The sequence below is a fragment of the Notolepis coatsorum genome, assembly GCF_963971535.1.
Source record: "Notolepis coatsorum genome assembly, chromosome: 16".
In the NCBI taxonomy this organism is placed as follows: Eukaryota; Metazoa; Chordata; class Actinopteri; order Aulopiformes; family Paralepididae; genus Notolepis; species Notolepis coatsorum.
The window spans coordinates 66020525-66046566 of NC_140180.1; the positions used below are offsets into that span (position 1 = coordinate 66020525).

General features: G+C 47.4%; 1 protein-coding gene across 1 annotated transcript in view; it reads left to right on the plus strand.

The window, feature by feature from the left end:
• The window catches only part of nrg2b (neuregulin 2b), a gene marked incomplete at both ends in the record, with an annotated part of 383066 nt that overhangs the window by 155580 nt on the left and 201444 nt on the right, over positions 1-26042 (plus strand). The window lies entirely within an intron of this gene.

Sequence of the window (26042 nt, forward strand, 5' to 3'; positions counted from 1 at the left end):
ATCTGGTATGTCATAAATGTCTAGATTTAACAGTACTGTCTATCTGTATGTCATGTATGTCATATATGTTATGATGAATTGAAAATGGGGGACCCTGATGTAAACAAGACGAAAGTCTTTCTCTGGTCTGCATCCCCTTAACAATTGTGTGTATTGAGCTGTACTGTATTGTACCCATTCTGCAATCTGTTAATAAAATGTTCAATCAATCAATCAATCTGAGGTGTAGCAGGATGGGACATCTTTCTCCCTCTTTCTCCTAGAGGAATCCTTAGCTGCTACCGCACAGGACGGATGTGATCAATGCTTCAATCCTCTTATCAGGAAAATTCTGTCCGTTAAGGCTGTTTCAGAAGCCTGCAGTGAAGAGGGAGGGGTTGAGGGTGGATGGATAGGAGGGATAGAGAAGAGAAGAGGTGAAAGAGATAGAGCAGGATGGAAGAGGAGGAAAAGCAGGGAAGTGAAAGAGAGAGGATGATGGGAGGAGGAGTTACAGAAGTGGAAAGGAGAGGTGACAAAAGAGGGGTGGAGGGTTAACAGGAGAGGTGATAAAGAAAAAGTGAGGTGTGGAGGAGGGTGAGAGAGAGAGTAGGAAGTGGGGGTAGAGAGAAAGAGATAGGAGAGGGGGGTGCAGAATGACTTGCACACGACTCCCCTAGCCCTGAGAGAGGGAGGAGGGGTGAGGAGAAGAGGAGGAGAGGAAAGGAGGGAGAGACAGAGAGAATAGCTTTTCCCCACTGCTCTGCCCGCAAGCTCTTCATTAACTATTCATTACCAACTCTGCACATCCTCTCTCTCCCCCTCTCTACCCTCTTTCTCCTTCTCTTTCTCTACATCCTGTTTCTCTCCCTCTTTTTCCATCTCATCCCTCTCACAGATATACAACTATCGCTGACGCTTACCCTCACATACATTTTCTCTCGTTTTCCTTCTCTCAGTCACTCTTTCTATCTATTTCTGTCATTCCATTTCTGCCAAGCCTCTTTCTAAATCTTCTCTCGTTCCTCCTCTCCCTCTCTCTAATCCTCACTCCCTCTTTTATCTCTATCTGTCTCTCTTCCTTTCCCTTTATCTCACTATTGCTATCTCTATCCCTCTCCCATCTCTCTCTCTCTCTCTCTCTCTCTCTCTCTCTCTCTCTCTCTCTCTCTATCTATCTCTCTTTCCCCCCTCTCTCTGTCTCTGTCTCCCTCTCTCTCTCCTTCTTTCTCTCTCTTACTCTCTCTGTCTCTCTCACTCTCTCTCTATCTCTGTCACTCTCTCTCTGCCTCTCTCTTTCTCCCTCTCACTGTCTCTCCCTCTCTGTCTCTTTATTTTACTCTATCTCTCTCTGTCTCTCTTGCTGTCTCTCTCTCTCCATTCCCTTTACTTGTCTTTCTCACACCCACTCCCTCACTCCTCTCACTCTTACAAAAGGCTTTAGTGTACATCTGGAATTGAAGACAGATTGCAGTTTGTGTGCGTGTGTGCATTTACGGGTATGTGTGTGTGTGCCTGTGTTTACAGTATATGTGTGTTTGTGTGGGTGTGCGTGCGTGTGTGCATGTCCAAGAGTGCTGAGGTACAAAGAAGACGGAGAGACAGGGAGAGACAGGGAGAGGGAATGATTTATTGACATGCACTCTCATAAACTCACACACACACAATCATTCCCATTGTCAAACATGTGGACGTGGCAGACACAGATGCACACACACATACACAGACACACACACATACACACGCACACACACACACGCACACACACACACACACACACACACACACACACACACACACACACACACACACACACACACACACACACACACATACTGTATATCCCTGCATTGTGTCTCTGTCTGTTTTTATCTATCAGAAACCAACATACACTACATACATGGACGGTTTGTTCCACAAAGGGCTTTTACTGCTGTGCAGAGGTTAGCTTAGCGACTACCAAGGCCCTTTCTGCTAGTCTATCATTCAAGAGCAAATGCGCATCTCTCTCGCTCTCACTCTCTCTCTCTCTCTCTCTCTCTCTCTCTCTCTCTCTCTCTCTCTCTCTCTCTCTCTCTCTCTCTCTCGCTCTCTCTCTCGCTCGCTCACTCTCACTCTCTCTCTCTCTCTCTCACTCCTCTCTCTACCTTACATTGCCTGCTTGTTCTGCCTTACATCCTCTCTCTCTTTCCCGCTCCCTCCCTGGTTACCATGGTGACAGCTGTGCGCTGCAGAAATCACAGTGATCTGAGAATGAGATAGAAGAGAGGAGCTTCTCTGTTTCATACATGAACACACACGCACACACACACACACACATGTGTGTATGTGTACCTATTCCCATGTCTGTGTGAGTCACGCGACATGATGATTTTATGAATGTAGCACACTCCCCTCTCTCCGTCACACCGGTGTGTCTATATATAAACGGCCACAGATACTGGCAGACTGCCTCATGCCGTGTGTGTGTGTGTGTGTGTGTGTGTGTGTGTGTGTGTGTGTGTGTGTGTGTGTGTGTGTGTGTGTGTGTGTGTGTGTGTGTGTGTGTGTGTGTGTGTGTGTGTGTGTGTGTGTGTGTGTGTGTGTGTGTGTGTGTGTGTGTGTGTGTGTGTGTGTGTGTGTGTGTGTGTGTGTGTGTGTGTGTGTGTGTGTGTGTGTGTGTGTGCAGGCATGTTGCTCACCATGCGTTCCTGAGGGGTGCCATACCTGGCCGTGAACACAAACCTAATTGATTCTGCTTCCATACCAGGCTCTCTTATTGGATCACACCTAGTGAGAGATCAGATCAATTTTGTTGATGCCTGCTTCTTTTGGAGAGGGAGAGAGGGGTGGGGGGGGGGGGGGGGGGGTGGAGGGAGGGAGCATCAGCTGACCTTGAAAGAAGGACCCCTTGATGGAAGGCTGATGGGAGTGCTGGTCACGCGTGATTGGCTCGTGGAGAGGGCCGGTCACAGGCTATTGGCCAGGCGCAGCTGTCCGTTTGTGGCTAGGCCCGGCCCCTTGTGTTCTTACAGCTAGAGGAATCCTCGCATCGCTCAGAGAGATACAGAAGGCTTGGCTCAGCAACTTACAGCCCACACACAGAAAGATACTGGAACATACACACTCGCATTTCAGACCACAGGCACACACACACACACACACACACACACACACACACACACACACACACACACACACACACACACACACACACACACACACACACACACACACACACACACACTCATGGATGCAGACACACACTAACACACACACACATACTCATGGATGCACACACACACACTAACACATACACATAAGCAGGGCACAGATATGCAGCCTACACACAGACACACACACACACACACACACATTCACACTGCTACAGTATGTAAAATCTGTATGTGTGTGTGTGTGTGTGCACATGCACGTGTGTATGTGTAAATCAAATCAGAGGTAGTCTTGTTGTGGCTTGCTTGCTGCCTGTGGTGTGTGGGATGTGTGAAGCTACAGTGATTGTGCTCGTACACGTTTTGGACGTTCTCTTTCTCTCTCCTTCATATAAATACATAAAAGGTGCTGTACAGTTGACTAAGCTATCTGTAAAATAATTAAAAATAAATAATTAAAATAAAACAGACCCGCTGTGCTGCAATATCATCCTTTTGTACACATTTCCCAATATTATTAGATTATAGTGCGCATGATTTCCCCATTGCTTCCTGTTCAGCTATCCACTGTGAAATACAGAAGAGAAAATAAAGGCCAGCCTGCTCTCTCTCTCCAATACAAAACTATTTGCCATTAGCGTTATTCAGTTAAGAACACTGTAGCCTGGTGCAACCAGACTTTTTAGATCAGGGCTTCTCAATGTTTTGATGACTAGGGGACTATTTAGGGACCCAGTATTGGATTGAGTGCTGCCCACTGGCTCCTCCATCTCACTTCCACATACGAAAACATTAACTAACGTCAAATGTTCTATCTTGCAAAGATGGCAGTTACTGAAATCGCTAGTTAACATACCTGCAGTGATAATAACGTAATCTGTCTCGCAAGTTGGCATCTCGAAAGTCATACACGACTCACAAGATGCCTCATTGCCATGCAACCAGTAGCCTAGCACGCATTCAACAAATTGTCCTAACATGACATTATGATTATAATGGAATTATAATTATACATTTTAGTGATGCACCGATGTGAAAATTGTGGCCGATACCGATAACCGATATTAATATTGCTGTTCTGGCCGATACAGATATTTACCGATGTCGATATCTCTGTATAGAAAACACTTTTTTCAAATAAAGAGCTATTTTCCAAAACGCATAATTTTTTTTACTTTTGTAACTTATTTTCAGAAATGACTGATATTTTGAAACTATTTAAGGCCAAAACATGTAAAAAGAAAAAAAAAAAGATAAAAAAAAAAAAAAAATTAATATCGGCCCCATCTTGATATCGGACCGATACCGATGTGTAAAAAAACTGCCATATCGGCCGATATTATATCGGCGGCCGATATATCGTGCATTTACATTTACATTTACATTTAGTCATTTAGCTGACGCTTTTATCCAAAGCGACTTACAAGTTCTGTACGACAAGCCATCAGGAAGGGCACAACTCTATCAGCTGAGCAACAATGTTCATCAAAGTGTTGAGTGCTACAGTGTAGGTTAGTTTATTAGGACAAGTGCATGACAGTACGGTTAGTTAGGGTTAGATTTTTTTTTTTTTTTTTTTTTTTTTTAATTCAGATAATGGTTGAAGAAGTGCGTCTTTAGTCGACGGCGAAAGATTGGACGTGATTCGGCTGTCCTAACTGGGGTGGGTAGTTCATTCCACCATTGTGGGGCAAGGACTGAGAATAGGCGACTTCTCTTTGATGACCCTCCCGGAGCTTGGATAGGAGTAGGTCTGAGGCGGCCAGAAGATGCAGAGCGTAGGGGTCTTGAGGGTGTGTAGTTAGAGACCATTGACCGGAGGTAGGCGGGAGCGGTTCCCTTTGCCGCACGGTATGCTAGGTCGAGGGCCTTGAAGCGGATTCGTGCAGCAATGGGGAGCCAGTGCAGGTCCCTAAGAAGTGGGGTGACATGGGCCGACTTCGGTAGGTTTGAGATCAGGCGGGCCGCTGCGTTCTGAATGAGTTGAAGAGGCTTAGTGGCAGTGGCCGGGAGGCCAGCGAGCAGTGCATTGCAGTAGTCGAGGCGGGAGATGACTGTTGATTGGACGAGGAGTTGGGTGGCTTCTTTTGTCAGGAAGGGGCGTATCCTTCTGACGTTGCTCAGGAGGAATCGGCAGGTTCTGGTCGTCGCTGCGATGTGAGCAGAGAAGTTCAACTGGTCGTCGAGGACAACACCAAGGTTCTTGGCGGTCGGGGACGCAGTCACAGCTGCATTCTCGACTGTGATTGAAAGGTCGGTTAGGGGGGAGGATTTGGCCGGCAGGTGGAGCAATTCTGTTTTGCTTAGGTTCAGTTTGAGGTGGTTGGACGTCATCCAGGCTGAGATGTCGGACAGACAGGCCGAGATCCGCACAGAGACGTGGATATCTGAGGGAGGGAAGGAGAGGAAGAGTTGAGTATCGTCGGCATAACAATGGTAGGAGAAGCCATGAGACGTGATAATGTTACCCAGTGATTTAGTGTAGAGGGAGAAGAGAAGGGGTCCTAAAACCGAGCCCTGGGGGACACCCGTCCGCAGGGGGCGGGTGGCCGACAGGGTCCCTCTCCATGACACTTGGTAGGAGCGGTCATTGAGGTATGATGACAGCCATGTCAGCGCAGAGCCAGCCACTCCCATTCCTGCGAGGGCCGCAAGGAGGATCTGGTGGTTGACTGTGTCGAAGGCTGCAGATAGATCTAGGAGAATCAGGACAGAGGAGAGGCCTTTCGCTTTTGCTAAGTGAAGTGCCTCTGTGACCGCAATGAGGGCTGTCTCTGTGGAGTGACCAGTCCTGAAGCCTGACTGATTAGGGTCTAGGAGGTCATTCTGTAAGAGATAAGTAGTAAGTTGGTTGGATACAGCACGTTCAAGTGTTTTAGAAAGGAAGGAGAGAAGAGAGACAGGACGGTAGTTGCCTATGACAGTAGGGTTCAGGGTTGGTTTTTTTATGAGCGGCGTGACTCTGGCTTGTTTTAGGGAGGTGGGGACCACCCCCGAGTTGAGTGAGGAGTTGATGGTTGCAGTTAGGAATGGGAGGATGTCTGGTGCTATGGTCTGGAGGAGTGGGGAGGGTAGCTGGTCCAGCTGGCAAGTAGTCGGACGGTTTGACGTTACCAGTGTCAGGGTCTCTGCTTCTGTAATGGGAGAGAAAGATGACAGAGTGAAGGATGAGGTTCTCGATTCAGCATTTGGAATGGGTGGGGGTTGGGAGAAGGAGCTGCGGATGTTCTCCACTTTTTCCTCAAAGAAGATCGCAAAGTCTTCGGCAGAGAAAGATGAGGGAGGGGGGGGTGGGGGGGGAGTGAGGAGGGAGGACATGGTAGCATGCAGTTTGCGAAGATTCTTGGCAGAGGCCTCGATCCTATGGTGGAAGAAAGAAGCTTTGGCATTAGTGATGGTTTTGGAGAATGTTAACAAGAGGTTGTGATATGTGTCGATGTCAGCAGTGAGGCGTGACTTTCTATACTTCCTTTCAGCTGCTCTCAGGACCTGTCTTTGTTCTCTCACTGGATCTGTCAGCCATGGACTGGGTGGGGAACGGCGGGCAGGTTTCTCAACGAGGGGACAGAGCTTGTCGAAGGAGGTTGCCAGGGCTGAAAGGAGGGTGGAGGTTGCCATCTCTGTGGAGAGAGCAGAGAAGGTGTCACTCAAAGGTAGAGCGGATAGTATGTCAGAGGAGAGGGTGGAGGGGGATAGGGAGGGCAGGTTGCGTCTGAGTGAGACTGTTTGAGTTGGGGTGAAGACCTTTCGGTTAAGCATGAGAGTTAGTGAGAAGGATATGAAGGAATGGTCAGATACATGTAGGGGAGTTACCGTGGTGTTAATGATGCTGGAGTTACGGGAAAATATGAGATCCAAGGAGTTGCCTGCTTTGTGGGTGGGAGGCATGGCAGTGGGAGTCAGGTCAAACGATTGTAGGAGGGAGACTACTATGACTGACTGAGATGAGTCAGGCAGGTTGAAGTCGCCCAGTAGAAGGAGAGGGGTACCATCTTCCGGTAAGGAGCTAAGAAGCATGTCCAGCTCATCTGTGAAGTGATCGAGCGGACCTGGAGGGCGGTAGAGTGTAACAATGGTGAGATTGAAAGGATTAGAGACAGATACTGCATGATATTCGAGAGAGGAGAGTGACAGTTCTGGGAGTGGTGTTACGTTTGTAGCCCATGAAGGAGATGTCATGAGGGCAGTGCCTCCACCCCGTCTAGAAGGTCGAGGTGTGTGAGTGAAGTTATAGTTTGTAGATAATGCTGCAGGTGTTGATGAGTTATTGGGGGTTATCCAGGTCTCAGTTAGAGCCAGGAGCTGCAGATTTAGACTATGGGCGTAGGCAGTAATGAAGTCAGCTTTCTTGACTGCTGATTGACAGTTCCATAAGCCTCCCCGTACTGTGACAGGTGTATTAGTGGCTGTAGGAGGGTAGGAGAGATTAGCCGGGTTACTAGCAAACTGTCGTGGATGGGTAGAGTCAGTTCTGGAGGAGCAGATTGTGGATATAGGTATGAGACACATTGTATTGTCGAGAGTGGCAGGGAGGAAGTAGAGAAATAGCAGTGTGGGAGGGAAATCGGTGGGTGGATCGGTGGATCCCTCGGCGGTGAACTCCAGGATAACTCCTCCTCTTTGTCCCTCTTCGTTTCTCGACGCTTCGCTGACGCTACACCAGCAAGCCTTTAAATCACTATCACTAATTAGTGCTGTCTTAACACCTGGCCCTTAATGGCATCACTAATACATTTTAAATATTATAATGCAAACATGATGCATTCTAAGTACAATAATGCATCGATGGGATATAATGTAACAATACTCATAATGACTTCATGTATCATAACACTTACAAGTTACTTACAAGCCACCACAACATAATAGATGTTATAACCTTAATAAAGCATTTTTCTCACTTTAGATCCAGTAGCTGCAAAAAGCTTAGTTAACTTTGAATAACTACGTAGTTTATTTTACCATAACACCTGAATAACTTTAACCTTAATAAAGCAACAAAAAAACCTTTGTAAAAATGTAACAATAAATATGTTTGCAATGCTATTATTTGTATATAAGAAACTTGTTTTATTAACGTTCTTAAGCGGTCTATTTAAGTGGTCAATTGTGCGTATAAATGTTTTTTTTTTTTTTTATCCACTTTTTCTCCCATTTTCTATATTTTCTCCCATCCCAATTTCGTATCATCCAATTCAACCCTCCCCTGTCACGAACGCTGTTTCTTGCCTCCCACAAGCAGGCTGCAATGTGGACTAAGTCATACATAGCACAAGTCCCCTCCAGTACTTGAGGTAACAGCAGTCGCATCTTTTCACCTGCGCAGCTCGATCTCTCAGTGGCGAGGAGTAACGCGTGGGAGGCTCACGCTGCCCCCGACACTTCCTGATTCTACTGTGCAGGCGCACCAACCGACCTGTAGGAGTCGCTGTCCACAACGCCCGATCCCCACCCATCAGTTTCCCACCCCCTAATACGGCCAATGTGTATTAGTATGAACGACCAGCTAAACTGAAAGCAATGTGGAGCGCTGGGCTCGAACAGGCGAGCCCAGCGTCTCAGCATTCGTGGCGAGCGCCTTGCCCACTACGCCACGTAGCCGCCCCAATTCTGCGTATAAATGTTAATAAGTCTATATAAGTGTTAATAATAGCATCATAAACACATTTATTGTTAGATTATAAGACCTAATAATTAGGGATGCCCCGATCACGTTTTTTGCCACCGATACCGATCACCGATCGTCTTGAGCCATATCGGCCGATACCGATCCGATATCGATCGTTTTTGGTATAAAAAATGTATATATATACAAGTATGATTATATAATATATATACTTTTTTATTAAAAAAAAATTATATATATATATATTATATATATATATAATTTTTTTTTTAATAAAAAATATATATTATATAATCATACTTGTAGTTGTATTATCTGCGAGACATCGCCACCTCGCAACAAGTCAAAATGCTCGCTATCTGCAAACAGCTCCACTGTCTGTGTGTACTCGAGTAGCCTCCAGCTACGGCCAGGATTCTCCGGCGCTGCAGCTGGACCCTAGCAGGGCTCTACAGTGCGACCATATTGCTCGCATATGCCCCTAAAAATATGTGTGTGCGAACCTCAAAATTCAATTACACGCATGGTGTGCGAGTGCAGATTACAGCCTCATTCGTACTTTTTATTTCTCCGCTGAGAATCGTTAAAAAACTACAAGTCCCACATTGCACTCAAGCCAACGGTCCAATCACAGTAGAGTGAAGTGACTGGTTTCATGGGAAATAAAGCAAATGACCAATCGCAAGCTCTCATTTTGCTTGTTTACTTCCTGAAACTCCGCCATTGCGATCAGGGCTCTCGTTTTCCGAGACACTAACTTATTATAGTCTCTCTCTTACCAATAGCAATAGATTTTAGAATGCCTAGATTTATCGATAGCAATAGTAATATAACGTTAATGCAACAAAACGAATGCCTTGCTTTGTTAATCATAACGTTGATGCAGTAGCGTATGTCGGTGTGTTGGCTGTAACGGACATGACAATAACATAACGTGTACACATTAAAATTGCGATAATCTATTCTAACATTTTCAAATCGATGCAGTTGAATTTCCCCCTTAGGATCGATGCATTGTTACACCCCTACACCAAAGTCACTGGCCCACTGTGTATCTGTGTGTATAATAACTTGGCTAGCGTTATCAACAGCAGAGATGGGCAATAGGGTCCAGCTGCAGCGCCGGACGGCCGGAGTGCAAGCGGTGTGATGTAATTGGCAGACTCGACTGTCAATCAATGGTCTACCTGACACGCAAACTCAAACAATGTTTCTGTACTGGAGGTGTACAGTATTTCAATAGGCAACCCTGAAAGGATTATTTTTCTAGAAGAGCAACACAGCCAAAACATAGGCATTGTATGCATAAAAGGAGCAAAAGCTAAAGTTAAGTGACTGAACCTTTTGTAGCAGTAGTTTGATTTGATAGTTTATTTGATAGGGACAGCACATGTTAATGAACATCAAGTACAAAATACAAAATGTAAACATGCAGGGTTGTAGCAAGAGCTAATCTACACACATGCACGCACAGTACAAATATACATTTATTTTTGAAAAAAAAAGAAACTGTTACTTGAAATATTTTCACTGTGCTCCTAAATATTTAAATAATTTTCTTTGTGTGCTCCTAAATTTCTTCATTTAGGAGCACATGTGCTCCTTGGGAAAAAGGTTAGCATAGAGCCCTGCCTAGTATTGGTATAAATCACATTCAGCAAGCCCTCAGCTCGAATACGCATCGAATCAATGTTATAAGACATTGATATCAGGAGCTATCTGTAGCTACTGCTAGCCGGCTAGATAACGTTAAGACAACGCCTCAGTGAACTATTTAGTTTAGAGCTAATGTGAGCTAACGTGAGCTACCGAGTCAACGGAGGTAACTTATCATGCACTCGACTATTGCTGGAGCATTTGTTGATATCAGCAGCTATCAGTAGCTAGCCAGCTAGATAACGTTAGACAATGCCTCATGTAGTCACTGGGTCATTTAGTTTAAACAGTAACGTTAGCTCGGTAGGTAGCCAACGTTAGCTCACGTCGCATGCACCAGACTATAGCAGACTGCGAGGCATAGGAGCCTCTTGTTTACACGAGTGCGGGAGGGGCTGGGGAGGAGGAGGGGCCGGACGCTGCAGGCAGCTGTGTGTCTGAGAGAGAAGTCAGCAGTGAGATCTCCGCTAAGAATTGGATCATGTTGGGCGCCCCAGTGGCGAACCACATAGCGCGCTCAGCCGCGACACAGCCGACCCGGGTTCGACTCCCGAACCCGTCGTTATTTGCCGAATGTCTTCCCCCCACTCTGTCTCCCATTCCTCCTCTGTCTCTCCCTACTGGACTGCCCAGTAGAAATAAAGCGATAAAACGCCAAAAAATGTATCTTAAAAAAAAAGAAAAAGAATTGGATCATGTTTTTCAATCGGTTTTGACGATCGGCGAAAATAAAGCATTATCACCGATCACCGATCTCATATTTATACTGAATATCGGCCGATACCGATCGCTGGCCGATCGATCGGGGCATCCCTACTAATAATGTTAATACACAGCTTATAACTATTAACTAATGCTTATTTCAAGGACCTTAATATAAAGCGTTACCAAAATAATTTTGCACCAGCATTTTCGGTGAACACAACACGATAGCTTGCGAATATGTAACGTAATGTATGAAGGTTTTAGTGGCTGTTAGTCTATTGGCTAGTACTACTCTCCTTCTCAGCCACCAAGAGACAAATTGTCCCTCACAGCCAGAGACAGGCTCCAATAGGGACGGTATAGAGATGGCAGCCAAATAACTACACCAGAGGCCAAAACCTACAGTCCTGGCTGTGCACAACATACCGCATGGCCAGGCAAAACCAAATGCCATGGGATTTTTTTTTTAAACTGGCACAGCCACTTTGGTAGGGGTCCCTTGACCTCTCACCTCAAGATATCCGAATGAAAATGGATTATATGGGTACCCACAGGTCTCCCCTTTACAGACACCCACAGGTCTCCCCTTTACAGATACCCACAGGTCTCCCCTTTACAGACACCCACGGGTCTCCCCTTTACAGACACCCACAGGTCTCCCCTTTACAGACACCCACAGGTCTCCCCTTTACAGACACCCACAGGTCTCCCCTTTACAGATACCCACAGGTCTCCCCTTTACAGACACCCACGGGTCTCCCCTTTACAGACACCCACAGGTCTCCCCTTTACAGACACCCACAGGTCTCCCCTTTACAGATACCCACAGGTCTCCCCTTTACAGACACCCACGGGTCTCCCCTTTACAGACACCCACAGGTCTCCCCTTTACAGACACCCACGGGTCTCCCCTTTACAGACACCCATGGGTCTCCCCTTTACAGACACCCACATGTCTCCCCTTTACAGATACCCACAGGGCTCCCCTTTACAGATACCCACGGGTAGGGGTGGACGATATGGTCTAAAATTTATATCACGGTATAATTTGAAGCATAGACGGTAACGGTATATATCACGGTATCAGTGTTTCCGTTAGAATAATTTTTTTTGCCTGATAGGCAGGCTATATAAAGAATGACATCCTCAAGGCATGTAGATTTATAATATTTTAACTTAAAACTAGGCTACTTTTGCGTATAAAGTCATTATATTCCAAATAAAATAAGTCCCGAGTCGAGACTCCGTGCTGCTCCCATTGCAAACAGCGGGGCTGGATTTTGCTAGAAGCATATGTAGCTGCAGAGCCGCAGAGCCAGTGGCTCTTTCAGGTCGTTCAGCCGTTTGGTGGGGGGGCGCTGTTGAGCGGGCCTGTGACCAGACCTGAAAGAGCCACTGGCTCTGCGGCTCTGCAGCTGCATGCTATTTCGCAAATCCACTGCTGCAGCCGTCCTCCCGTCGTTATCATAACACTACACACATATCATAATGTTTACAGCAAACTGTAGTTGATCACCAGGTATGTTTTATTAACGTAGAATAATTCATATAAGAAAAACGATAGGTAAGATCTCTTACCTTTCTCCACTGGTTAAAAATGCCAGGAACTGAAATTGAAACTTGCTGTGCGCCTCGGTGATATGTGTTTATTATGAAATGACAATTGCGTGTTGACACGCCCAGTGCGCCCACTGCGCGAAGCCTCCTAAATAACTTTTTCCAGTTTGCACATATCTATCTATGACTAATTCGATCTATTTTTAGGGGCAAATGCGATTGAAATAGTCGCGCTGTGGTTACATGACGTCATTGCTATTTTAGAGCTGCCCTACTGGTTACACGGTATAGTCAAAATCCATACCGTAGAGCAAATTCATACCGTTTATACCGTATACCGTTTATACCGTCCACCCCTACCCACGGGTCTCCCCTTTACAGACACCCACAGGTCTCCCCTTTACAGACACCCACGGGTCTCCCCTTTACAGATATGCCCACTTTATGCTAATCCCATGTAGTTTTGGATGAAAATCATGCAGTGTTATTTTCGCCTATTCTAACAATGGTGTATTTGAATATTTCTGCATACTGGGGTCCCTAAACAGAATTGCATAAATTGCGTCTGAGGCGGAAAGCAGAGACTCTTGTGGATCCTGATGATGTCAGTCCCCATAGTAGCCATTTCAGACCGTTTTCTTTCATTTTACCTCACTGTATAAAATAACCCAATGTGGCCTGTTTATTAATTCCTGATTGGTCAAAAATGGTTACATTTGTACATCTATGTAACAAATGGTATCAAGCCAAAAATTGTTGCAACAACTTATGAGACATAATAGAGCATGGGAATGGCCATCATAGACTTCAATCATTATGTTAATGCAGCAGTTCTCAAACAACGGGTCACGACCCAAAGTTGGGTCATGGGTAGGTGACGCATTGGCAAGAAAAAAAAAGAAAGAAAAAATCAATATATATATAATATATATATATTTTTGAATTTTCTGGCAACATATTTTGGCTAAATATGCCTCGTTTTATAAATGGGTATTGATAACATAGTGCTGTAATACAATTTTCTAATAAATATGCACGATCAAGTTCAACACCGTGTGCTTTTATTTTGATATTCCTTAATTCCACATTGAGATTACGCGATACATTAACTCAATCTGTGCCAACAATGTTTATATACGTGTTTGCTCGACAACCATTGAACGTCAACCACGAATATATACATAATTTGGTCCGTTTTCCTTTTTTTCGATTTTAATATTCTATTCAATGTCACGGACCGTTAACACTACACCGTTAATGTATGTTGCCGTTAACACTTTCAGAGCCTTTAATTAACCTTGATTTACCCCGTTGAATGCCACCATCCACTTCAATGTTAGCGTTAAAAACGCCTCATCTATGTTTTAAATTATGGCTTATGTGTCTAATCTGCCCGTCGCTTATCAATGACTCGTTTGCAGTCAACATTGTCGAAACGGATTGTTTTTTAATCGGTTCATATCCTTTTTATAGCATTTCAAAAAGCTATCGTTCTCTCGAAAATTTCCGGGACGATAGAAAGATTCCCTCATAAACAGCATTTATTGGAATATTCTCGAATACACTAGACACGTTGTCATTTGTCGGCCTATTTATGAATAGTTTTCAAATAAACGCTAGATTATCGATAGTATATGTGTACGTATGCACGCTATAGACGTGAGCTGAAAAATCGATTCTCTCGTTCCCGCAAGATCACACACACACACACACACACATGGCACATAGGGGACACGCCGTTAGCTCAGCGAAAACAGCTCCGATTACCCCAAGACTGGTAACATAGACTCCTTACCTTAGATCAGATGTTCTCCAAAAAGATTATTCCAATTCCTGATCGCCATTCCAAATATCTATCATGTTGATTGATTGATTATTGGCTGCTGTGAATATATAATCGAGGCTGCTTTCCGTCCCGCGATGACTTCCATGTTGATCAGACTTCTTGCCAGCACAAGGAGCCAGCTGGCTCCGCCTCTACATATGTACAGATCCCAGGTCAGTCTAAGCGACTGACCTGCAGTTACACAGGGATAGACGATAGGGGGCGCTTTTTTCCATTCTGAGCTCCTGTAGGGGCTGGTGTACCAACGGGAGACTCGGTTGATGAAATATGAATTCAGATCGCTAATAAAAAAATAAAACTATATTTGTCTTCGTGGGCACTCAATGGGGGGGCTGATAAAACGAGATATGTTGTCCGTGGCACTCAAAGGGTTAAAAGGCATACTGGGACCCCAAGGGTGCAGTACCGGCCAGATCCGGCTAGGTGGCAGTATCGAGAGTGCAGTAAACCCTGTTCCAGACCGTGTGTTACATTTAAATCCCACCGGGCGGAGAATGTGAGTACAGGGAAGCCTAGAGGTTCACTCGATCACATTGAAAAGTGTCCGGGACACTCGATGCATGTGTTGTGCCGGATTATGTCGTGGACCAGCTCGACATCAGATGGACATCAGATGGCGATCAAACAATTGGAATATTCTTTTTGGAATAGCCCAGATCAAAGGTAAGGACTATCTGACGTCAATTCCTAACTGAGGATGAGATTGTTAACACATCCACCGCCATAACCGGCTTACGACGGGTTTGCTGATCATGCGAATTCCGCCAATCCACGGCGTACAACGTTATTGAGATCATATTTAATTTTTTCGCCATTGTATTCATAATTCCGCCACCCAGCCTCGGCTGAGACAGTGGGACTCGGCACAACCGTGCAACGCTTCAATACCGCCGCCTGGTGGATGATCGGGCGAGTTACAACCGGAAATGGATCTCTGGTGATCTCGGTGCAACTGGGAAATCCGTCTGGCAGTCACATATTGTTGCGGGACTCTAGACACACATCCGATATGGATCGCTGCCATAACTCAATAATCGATATGATTTGGGCGTTTATTGCGCCATACAAACCGGAAATGGATCGAGTCGATCAACGTCAAATAAGTGGGATCTTTTTCCTCCAGTCTCATCGGCGAACGGTAAGAGGACAGTAACGTTACTTTCAGCTTGATTGTTTTTTCTTTTCAATGCAAACCGCTCTCAATATATCAATATATCACCCATACTACATAAAGCATTTACTGACGATCACGGAATTATAAACGACCCCCCCCCCCCTTTCATCCGCGCATGATGAGTCATAACGTTTAGGATCGTATTCAGTTGGATTTTTTAATATAGCGTGTATCATGAATAAACTGCAATCGATAATCTATATTATGCGTTTAGGCCTATAACTAGCGTTCTAGGAATTACTGCAGAAAACGATAAGAACATACTTATAATCTAGACGGTATTTTCGTATGAATATATGAATGAAAAAGTATAACGTTCCTACATCCTGAACGATAGATAATCGATGTTGAATGGGCCATAGTAATGTCAATTTAGCAATACAATTTAAAAAGTTATAGCCCTGAAAAGAAGGTGAACATCTCCATAGGCTTAGACTGGTGGCAGTGATCATACATTGATGGATAGAAGCGTGGCAGTTATATGCCGTATTCGCTATCGCGTCCCGCTCTGAGCCTTATGAGATATCCCTATCTCCTATGATACCTATTGTATCTCCCACGAACAAAAAACTACATGCACCCCACCTGTATGGGGCTCCGCCCCCATGGTGGCACCGCCCATATAGCAGTGACTCTGGTCACCACACATCCTTCCTCTATTTTCGTCCCAGCGTACTTGGATGCGTGCACCGTACGATAAACTAGTAGGATGAAAAGATTAAAGAAGATTTGTAATGTTGAGGGCTTACCGGAGGATTGTGTTTCCCTGGATTCTCCGGAGCTTGTTTCGACGACGCAGACCTATGCTGGTGGTTCCTCGGCTGACGGCGACGGACCAAGGGGCATCGTACAAGGTTTGGCTAACGGGTCGGCTTGTACAAAGGTGAGGTCTGTGTCAGTAGGCATCGATGTCGGTGTTGGTCGTGCTGTGGAGTATGTTTCAGCACCGGGGCCGGGGCGGCTTGGCGATCGTTCCACTGTCGTGGGCGATGTCTTGGCGATCCTGGAACATGCTGTTAACGCTAATGCTACTACTGTTTTTTCTGCTAACACTGATGTTGACGCTGGAATGTCTAGTAATCCCCGCCGCGGGTTTCCGCTTTTCCCTCCTCTTGCCAGCTTCATTGATGAAGGTCAGTCGGTGGTGGATGTGGGGGGGTTTGCTGAGCTTTATTTACCTTTTTTACGGGTGAAGGGGCTGACAACGGGGTGCAGGCCGGGGGTACCTTGGCTGAGCAGCCAGGTAGCTTTTTTCCTGTGCCCAGGCGGGGATGAACGGCGTTCCGCCCGGCCGATGCTTGATAACATATCGGCTCGGAGGGTGGCAGTATGGACGGATGAGTGGTATACTGCTGCAGGATGGCATTTAGCGGCGGCCAGTGTTGTGGCTCAGCTGGCGTCGGGTTGTGGGTCTTTGGGTCAGACCGACATTGTAAACGTGATTCATGTTTGTGGTGTTATAGAGATTTTGACTCAGTCGCAAGCTATAACTGCGGGGAGGATTCGGATACTATCAACTTTAGTTGTTAGGCATGCTTGGTTGGAGCAGTCTCCTCTTGGGGAAGAGGATAGGTTTTCTCTCCTCATGACTCCTTTTTCCACAGATAGTCTTTTTGGGCGTTCTGTGGAGGCGCAGGCGGTTATTGATCGGGGTCCTACACCGCCTCACGCTGTGCAGCCAGAGGTGGGAGCACGGTCTCGTCAACGACTGTGGCGAGATCCTCGACAGGCGGCCATGTTTCCCCCGCCAGTGGTGCCCTGGTTGGAGTGTCAACAGGGTATCGCGAGGCCGACAGCCTTGGCGGCCGAGGGATCGGCCATTTTGGGTGATTTCGGGTTTGGTATACCAGCCCGTCGTCATTTTGCCGCGAGCAGCCCGCTCCCCGTTCGTCCGTTTTCCGTTACCCTCAGAAGCGGGGCTCTGAGCGTTCTCCTTTGGCTGCGGGCCGCGAACCTTCTTTGAAGCGTATGCGGCCCCATTCTTCGCTTCTCATGAGGGCAGGGGCTGATACCCAGTTGATGGCTGAGCCTGGGTCTGTCCGTGAGAATGTTCCGTCGTCGCGTGGTTCCTACACCGCAGGTTGTGGGTGGGTGGAACCTGGTGTTACAGCTGCCACTAGCTCCAGTGGTCAGCAGGGGGATTCGGTGCCTCTTCTGTTGAATGCTCAGCAGGGGTTACCCCGGCTTCGCCCTCGCCAGGCGGGGTGTCGCGCTGTTGCCTCCCACTCCCGTCAAACCGGCAGTGGTCTGCAAGGAAGAGGCGAGCGTGATTTGAGTGGTAGCAATATCACTGCAGGGCTTCGGCGTGTAGGAGCCCATGGGGTCCTCATGCCTTGCGTGTCTAGCTGCGGAACGACTCCTCAGCGTACGCTGGTGGGGTGTTCAGGGGGCGAGTGTGTGTCCACAAGTTTGGTGACAGCTCCTCCCGTATCAAACCGGCCCTTTCTGTCGGGGTCCTCCCTTGGGTGTTTTGCACGACGGGGGGGACCGGGCCAACTATCTACTGTTCCTTGCGGCCCAGCGTCAGTTGGCGGCGGGGGCACTGTGGGATTATATTCACATATGGCGACGGGAATGCCTTTTGAATCGGTGGTTGCGGAGAACGTTAGAGGCGGGGCTGGTTTTGCAGTTCGCACAGCCCCATCCTCCGTTCTCAGGTTTGGTACCGACCCTATTGTCAGGGTCGGACGCGGTGACAGTCCTGGCTGACGAGATCCAATCTCTGTTGGCGAAGCAGGCCGTCGTTGTGGTCCCGAGCGAGGACGCAATGTCAGGCGTCTACTCCCGTTATTTTCTGGTGCCCAAGAAAACAGGGGGGGTCAGACCTATACTGGATCTGTCTGCGTTCAATCGGTTGATTGTAACGAGACCATTCAGGATGTTGACCGTCCAACTCCTTCTGCTTGCTGTCAGGAGGGGGGACTGGTTCACCTCCATAGACCTGAAGGATGCGTATTTTCACGTTCCTATTTTTCCTCCTCACAGGAGGTTCCTACGGTTCCTGTTTCAGGGCGTAGCGTACGAGTACCACAGAATGCCGTTCGGTTATTCTCTGGCTCCCCGCACATTCACCAAGTGCGTGGCGGCTGCTCTGGGGCCTTTACGTCGCCAGGGGATACAAGTCCTATTCTATCTCGACGACATTCTACTCCTCAGCCGTTCAGAGGAGGTTGCCAGGTCTCATACTCGGCTGGTGGTGGAATTCCTCACCAGCCTGGGTTTTGCTGTGAATTGGAAGAAGAGTACCCCTCTTCCCAGTCAACAGGTGGAGTACTTGGGCTTGACCTTGAGGTCGAGGCTCATGCTTGCGACCCTCTCGGAGCAGCGTCGGTGGGTTCTCTGTCACGCGCTCGGGGGTTTCCGTCTGGGAGGGACGGTTACGGCGCTGCAGGTGATGCATCTGCTGGGCCTTATGTCGGTGGTTCCTCTTGGCCTCCTCTTTATGAGGAGGATACAGAGGTGGTTTATCTCTTTGAGACTGGATCCAGTGAGGGACAAGAGGAAACGGTTGACGGTTCCTTTGTCGATATGGGGGGACCTCACCCATTGGAGGAGGCTAGGTATCCTCTCCGTTGGGGTCCCCATGGGCGGCAGGAGCTCACACGTCACGGTCTTCACCGACGCCTCTCTCACGGTTTGGGGAGGGGTGCTTCGGTCTCATGCAGTGGGGGGCAGATGGACAGGTCATGCTGGCCAGGTTACCCTGCATATCAATGTGTTGGAGTTGAAGGCGGTTCTTCTGGTCCTTCAACGGCTCCACCACCTTGTGGTGGGCAGGCACGTTTTGATCAGGACGGACAATGTGACGGCGGCGGCGTATATCAACAGGCAGGGTGGGACTCGTTCCGCCCGCCTGCTCCGGGCGGCGCGCGAACTGCTGCTATGGGCATCCCGCAGGCTGCGCAGTCTGAGGGCGCTCCACGTTCCTGGTACGGAGAATGTGGGGGCGGATGTAATGTCTCGGGCGGTCTTCGTCACGACGAGTGGGAACTCCGCTCCGACATAGTCAGGCAGATTTGGGATCGGTTCGGGGAGGCCTCGGTAGATCTGTTTGCGTGCCGACGTTCTCACAAGTGCCCCTTGTGGTTCTCGCTCAGTCGAGCAGATCATCCCCCCTTGGGGGTGGATGCCTTCTCGACGTTTCCATGGCCGCCCGGTCTTCTGTACGCCTTCCCTCCTGTACAGCTGTTGAGTCAGCTGTTGGAGCGGATACGGAGGGAGCGCAGGACGGTGATCCTGGTCGCGCCGGACCGGGGCACGTCGGTGTGGTTCCCGGTCTTAATCCAGCTTCTGATCGCTCCCCCTTGGGTCATTCCGTGGTCGGAGACGGCCCTCTCTCAGCACAACGGGGTGTTTGTCCAACCTCCGGTGTTGGGTCAACCCCTGGTGGTGTGGCTGGTGGGGGGGTGAGTCTGGAGGGGATGGATTCCTCTGTGGTTGATACCATCCGGTGTGCGTATGCTCCCTCCACTGTCGCGGTTTACGCGGGCAGGTGGCGTGCGTTCAAAGAGTGGTGTAAGGGGGGGGGCTGGGACCCAGTCTCCTGTCCCCTGGATGCTGTTCTGAGTTATCTCCAGTCTCTTCTTGATGGGCTGTCGGCTTCGACAGTGAGGGTATATGCGGCAGCTATATCCTCCTATCATGAGGGTTTTGAGGGGACTGTTTTGTTCAGCCACCCTCTTGTGAAGCGTTTCCTGCTTGGCGCTCGACGCGTTAAGCCGGTGCAATGCTCCTTGGCTCCGACTTGGGATCTTCAGTTGGTCCTCAGTCGGTTGTCCTTGGCTCCGTTTGAGCCGCTCGAGCAGGCGCCTTTGGACCGGCTGTCCTTTAAGACCGCGTTCCTACTGGCTGTCACTTCCGCTAAACGCGTAGGTGAGCTCTGTGCTCTCTCGGTACGTCCAGAGTGCCTGTCTTTTCGGACCGATTGCGGTGCCACTCTGCGACCTAATCCTGCTTTCGTGCCTAAGAATATCCGGAGTTCCTTCCGCTCCCGGGATATTGTGGTTCAGGCTTTTCGTCCTCCTCCTCACGCTAGTGAGTTGGATGCGGGCCTTCACCTGTCATGTCCAGTCCGTGCTTTGGGGTTTTACCTCAGCCGTACTCAGGGCTTCAGGGTTACCGATCAGCTTTTTGTCTGTTACGGTGGGGCTCATGCTGGTAAGGCACTGTCGAAGCGGCGCCTGTCCTATTGGTTGTGCGAGGGTATTACCCTCTGCTACACGTTGGCTGGGCAGGATCCCCCTGGGGGCGTCAGGGCGCACTCCACTCGTGGGGTGGCTGCCTCTGCCGCCCTCCTGGGTGGAGCCTCGGTGGAGGTCATCTGTGCTGCGGCTTCGTGGTCCTCCCCGGGCCCCTTTGTTAGGTTTTACCTCATGGACATGACCGGGGGTTCTGTCTCCCAGGCGGTTCTGGGGTCTGTGGCCTTTCCTGCTTCCCGTCCTTTGGTTGGGTAGCAGGGGTGTATGGGTATGGGCCACAGTGTGTTGAGTCACACGTGGTTCCGCCTGTACGGTGTGTTCAAGGGGTTCTAGTTTCCCTCTTGTTCGCATTTCAGGTGGAGTTGACTGCGCCCCCCCTTCGTTAGGGAGGATGGGGTGACAGGGCTCCCCGCACCCCTTGATGTGGGCTTACGGGTCCTCAGGGGGTACATTTGTCGGGCTTCGCGTCCGCTCTTCCCCATATCTCATAAGGCTCAGAGCGGGACGCGATAGTGAATACGACATATAACGATAGGTTATGTAGATAACCTAGTTATATTAGTATTGGCTGAGCGTCCCGCTCTGCGCGGCCCTGAGTTCCCTCTTGAGGAATCTTTTCCTGGGACGGGTTTTTTGGCGAGGAAGGATGTGTGGTGACCAGAGTCACTGCTATATGGGCGGTGCCACCATGGGGGCGGAGCCCCATACAGGTGGGGTGCATGTAGTTTTTTGTTCGTGGGAGATACAATAGGTATCATAGGAGATAGGGATATCTCATAAGGCTCAGAGCGGGACGCTCAGCCAATACTAATATAACTAGGTTATCTACATAACCTATCGTTAATGTGTTAATGATGTAATTGATGATGTAATTGATGTTGATAATGATGTGTAATGTATTGAATATTGTTGTATTGTTGTGCCGGACCCCAGGAAGAATAGCTTTTGTCAAGTGCAAAAGCTACTGGGAATCCTAAATAAACATAAACATAAAGATATAATGTGCTGGAATGGTCGTATCTATGGGCAGTATTAGAAAGGATGGGGTTGCTTATTGCTTATTCCCAGAGGAAGAGTGCTGCAGAGTGCTTCCGCGTTTTCCCTGATTGGCTGCGACACGCCCCGCGGCAGCGCGGCAGCCGCAGAGCGGAGCGGCAGAGCTTGCGGCATTATGTAGCCGTAATCCCAGATGATTTTCATTCGACGCTTAGCTCAACTGGCAGCGCTGCGGTCCTGCGATCCGTTGGTGACAAGTTCGAATCCCTTCAATTTTATTTTTTTTAACGTGCATTCTTTCGCCGGTTAAGTTTAGGCATGTTAACTTAAGGTTAAGGTTAAGGTTAGGCATTGTTTCGGAGTTGGTTAAGGTTAGAAGGGTTAAGTTTAGGCGCTGTTAAGGAGCTGGTTAAGGTTAGAGTTTGTCTTAGAGAATGGCAATAGACAGCCTATTTCCGCGCTGCAGCGCGAGGCAATAGACAGCCTATTTCCGCGCTGCAGCTCTCTCGCGCTGCCACGGTCACATGGGCGTCATGGCCAATTAGAGAAAACACGGAAGCACGCGACGCACTCTTCCGCTGGGAATAAGCTACACGCGTTTGGGAACCCGGACCATCAACAAATAAATCTTAATTATATTCACAGGACATACTTGACTCCTATAAGACTGAAAGAAATGGGTCTTAAACAAGACTCCAAATGCTCCTTATGTACAAATGGGGACAAGGGGACATTTATGCACATGTACTGGGACTGCCCACCAGTTAAGATATTCTGGAAAGAGGTGACCCAGCAATGATCAAATCTCTTAACTCTGAATATACCTGTACACCCCTCTGTATTACTGCTGAATGATGTTTTTGAGTATGCAGTACATCCACAGCTAAAGAGATTGGTTTTATCGGGTATCACAGTGGCTAAAAAGCTGATAGCATCACGATGGTTCCAACCGGAAAAAATTTGCCGAAAGGTCTGGATTATTACATATCTCGATGTGATTTATCAAGAAATATCTACAGCAAGAATTTTGGGTCTCAATGAATCCAAAATGACAATGTGGTTAGAAGTGGTGGAGAAAATAAAAGCTAGCATATAATGGTAGTGTCTGGTTAGGAGCGAGGGATAATGGATGGATTATCCAATGGGGGGTCCGGGAGGGGGGGGGGGGTACGTGCTAGAGCATATGTGTGTAGGGTATTAGATAGCAGGTATTGGGGGTATATCCTGTATAAGACATTTAACTATATGGTGATTTCATTGGATGTGCACTGTTAATAATGCTTGTATATCTTATCGTGTGTTGTCATGTTTGTTTATATGTTTGTTTAAAAAATAATAAAAAAATAAAACACAAAAAAAAGATATAATGTGCTGTGTTTTTATGTTTTTATGTCTTCCATCGAGGACCACCTTGGAAATAAGTGTTTTAATGAATGCTTTTAGGTGATAGCCTCAGGAATACAAATTGGTCATGATAATTTGTTTTTATGATGTTTGTAATTTCCAAATAAACATCTAATTAAATCAAAAAAGCAGTTTTTGCAGTTGAGCTACAGCTGTTGTATATTATACAGCCTTTTTGTGCATCTTTATTAAGGGAACCCTTATCCTAATAATTTTTTAAACAATATTATGATGATACGATATGGACCTAGGTCAAGTCACTCATAGCAACATGGGCTTAGCTTAGCCAACGCGATGTTGACAAAATAACGTTAGCTAGTTAACTGCATTAGCTACAAAAACAATGTCAATGGCTTATGCTGCACTATTTGACATTGACTGACTGAGACCACCAGCAGTAGTTGACGGTCTCACTTTATGATAGCATTATTACGAGTATGTTATCATTCATATTATTATCGACATTAATTTAATTAATCATCATGGCATGCCACACACACACTACCTGAGGCTGTTGCTGCACTACTGTGTGGATGACGACGTTGAAGCTGCAGAAAACATTTCTGTTATTTTAGTACATTTGGCAGCATCCGCCTTGCAATTTCTCCAAACCCCCCCTTAAGCTTCTTCTGTTTAACCATTTTCTGACACGAGAAACAGGTGAGAGAGGGGGGGGGGCTTAGTAAGAGATGTGATTGGGCCAGCTTGATCAGCCTAGTGGCCGGGGGGGGGGGTGCTTAGTAAGAGATGTGTCAGTCATCACCAATGGGCCGCTGTCCCAGCCTAGTAGTGAGCCAGTCGTTGACCAAATTCTTTTTTTTTTATCTACTTTTTCTCCCCGTTTTCTATTTTTCTCCCTTCCCCAATTTCGTATTGTCCAATTCTACCCTCCCCTGTCTCGAACGCTGTTAGGCCATGCCTCCCACAAGCCGGCTGCAATGTGGACGAAGCCTTGCATCACGTGTCCCCTCCGGTACACGAGGAGGCAGCCGTCGCATCTTTTCACCTGCACAGCGCGATCTCTCAGCGGCGAGGGTCTGTGTGGGAGGGACACGCCGCCCCCGTTGCTTCCTGATTCTACTGCGCAGGCGCACCAACCGACCTGTAGGAGTCGCTGTCCACAACGTCCGATCCCCACCCACCAGCTTCCCACCCCCTAATACTAGTATGAACGACCAGCCAAGCTGATAGCAACGCCGAGAGCTGGGCTCGAACCCAGCATCTCCTGCATTGTTGGTGGCGAGCGCCTTGCCCACTGCACCACCTAGCTGCTCTTTTCGTTGACCAAATTATTATTATTTTTTAAATCAGATTATAACGGCCCAAAAATGCATCTGCCCACCAGGAAAATGCCCGGAATGCCAGATTACCAATCCAGCCCTGTTTCAGATGATGTCACCACTTCTATGTGGCATCTACTGTTGACCTGCTATCTCCCCCCATAATTATTATATTTTTTATAGTGTGTATTAGGGCATTTTGTATAATCAACAACATCATTGGTAACTTAAGTAGGAAATAGGACTAGGGTTCCAAAGATCTGAGCTATCCCGCTTAGTCATCCTAAGCATCCACATTTCTGAATTATTGATTCTTTCTTCAAAATAATGATATCATGGAACGAGCGCTTTAAATTATATAATTGCATAATGTACGTTTATATTATACTCTATCCATGTAGCTATATATGTGTAGACAGACAGTTAATGGTATAGATACAGACAGAGTTGATAGTATACATACAGACAGAGTTGGTGGTATAGATACAGACATAGTTATTTGATTGATTGATTGATTGATTTAAAATGTAAACAAACAAATGAGTCCGTCTTCATCCATAGAAAAACAAAGAAGGTTGAGTTTGAAAAGGGACAGAAGTAAGCAAAGCTTATCCAGTCCTGCCCCTTTCTTACAATATCATAACAGAGTTAATGGTATAGATACAGCTTGGTGAGGGGCAGAAGGAGATATACTGGTATATAGCAGTTGTCTTGCAGTTGTTCAAGCATGACCTATCTGTGTGTGTGTGTGTGTGTGTGTGTGTGTGTGTGTGTGTGTGTGTGTGTGTGTGTGTGTGTGTGTGTGTGTGTGTGTGTGTGTGTGTGTGTGTGTGTGTGTGTGTGTGTGTGTGTGTGTGTGTGTGTGTGTGTCTGTGTGTGTGTGTGTGTGTGTGTGCAAGTACAGACACATGCTTGCAAGCATTCGTGTTAAAATCCCATGTTTGTGTGTTTAAATGCAGTATGTGTGTGTGTGTGTGTGTGTGTGTGTGTGTGTGTGTGTGTGTGTGTGTGTGTGTGTGTGTGTGTGTGTGTGTGTGTGTGTGTGTGTGGTACAGTATTAGACAGCGCTGACTGCTGAGTTGTCTCTTTGCTTTAGCTTCTCCGTGTGGCTCTGTTGCTTGTGCGGGTGTCAGTGATGCAGTCTGTTGTAGTAGAAAAGAGAGAGAGATAGAGACAGAAAGAGAGGCTCTCCTGAGACTAGAAGCACACACACACACACACACATGCATGCACATGCACACACGCACACACACAATGTTCCATAGTGAAAATCTAGTGTGTGTGTTTGTGTGTGTGTGTGTGTGTGTGTGTGTGTGTGTGTGTGTGTGTGTGTGTGTGTGTGTGTGTGTGTGTGTGTGTGTGTGTGTGTGTGTGTGTGTGTGTGTGTGTGCGTGCGTACAGGTGTGTGTCAGGGCCTTGGGCCATCGATTCTAGTCAGTTCCTTAACCTACTACTCTTGTGAACTCTGA